Raw genomic sequence first — 1023 nt, forward strand, 5'->3', positions numbered from 1 at the left:
CAGTCTGTAGTGCTGTTGCGATTTTCTTTCATCAGGGTGTTTTAGTACTTTGTGATGCACACGTTGATGTAGTTTGGTATTCTGACCATATCATACAACTGTTGACCCTCCACCCTCAGGGGTTAGATGTCAGAACCCCAGTTCAGCTCTGCGTGGTCTGTGCGTTTTGGTGATGTTGAACAGGATTTACACGCTATTGGCAAAATCTGAATTTTAAGGAAACCTAGCATGAGGAAATTCTAATGCACAACTCAGAGTGTCTACATTATAACGTTATTAATTTTAATAAAGTTGTTCATTAAAAAAGTTATTAATGTCAATTGATTATTTTATTATGGTGCATTGAATCTGTGATGGCCTAAGCAGGAAGTTCACCAGCTTCAGCTGTTTATATGTTGCTGGCAGGCTGAGTTCAGGTTGTGGCCGACACCTCTATACCGATGCATGGCTGAATTCACTCTGAGGCGGTGGTGCAGCATCTCGGTGTCTAGGGTGTACGCTGTGCTTCCAGGGGCCTGGGAATTGCCTCGGCTTCTTCAGTGTAGTTCCAAAACTCAAGACAGTTATCAAATGACTTACTAGCTGAACTTCAGGCCTGAAGCGATCGCCCATTCCCCAGCCTGGAAACCGCTGAGGGTAAAGGCAGGTAGTATGTGTGAAACTGCAGCTCCCAAGGTTTCAAATCTGAAATCAAACCGTGCAGAGAAACGGGACAATCCCAGAAAAACAGCCCCAGCTTTGAATTGGTCTGTGAGGTAAACCTCACCGTCCGCCGAGAAAACTGAACCAAAGCTGATCCAGTAAGTTATTGGTCATTGATGGTTTGTATAGGTTGCATCGTCTTATTCTGAGGTTTAGTTGATGATGAATTAAACTAGCTGGGCTTGCATTCAAACGTTTTGCACGAGTTTATGCATTTACAAAATTTGGGCAGAATTAAATGTTTAGGTCATGTTTCTGCTGCAGATACAGGACGAAACTGCTACCATGATTACCGGACCATCTAAAGGCCAAGCGCTTCTC

The 1023-nt window shown here is 43.7% G+C and overlaps 1 protein-coding gene across 1 annotated transcript in view; it reads left to right on the forward strand.

Moving 5' to 3' along the window:
* cops8 (COP9 signalosome subunit 8) overlaps positions 1-2 on the forward strand; it is a 23309-nt gene extending 23307 nt beyond the window's left edge. The window contains exon 7 of the mRNA XM_017719358.2: positions 1-2. This exon is cut by the window's left edge and continues 409 nt beyond it. The gene's annotated coding sequence lies outside the window, so the exon portion shown is untranslated.
* Positions 3-1023: the final 1021 nt, after the last annotated feature.

The sequence above is a fragment of the Pygocentrus nattereri genome, chromosome 6 (assembly GCF_015220715.1).
Source record: "Pygocentrus nattereri isolate fPygNat1 chromosome 6, fPygNat1.pri, whole genome shotgun sequence".
In the NCBI taxonomy this organism is placed as follows: Eukaryota; Metazoa; Chordata; class Actinopteri; order Characiformes; family Serrasalmidae; genus Pygocentrus; species Pygocentrus nattereri.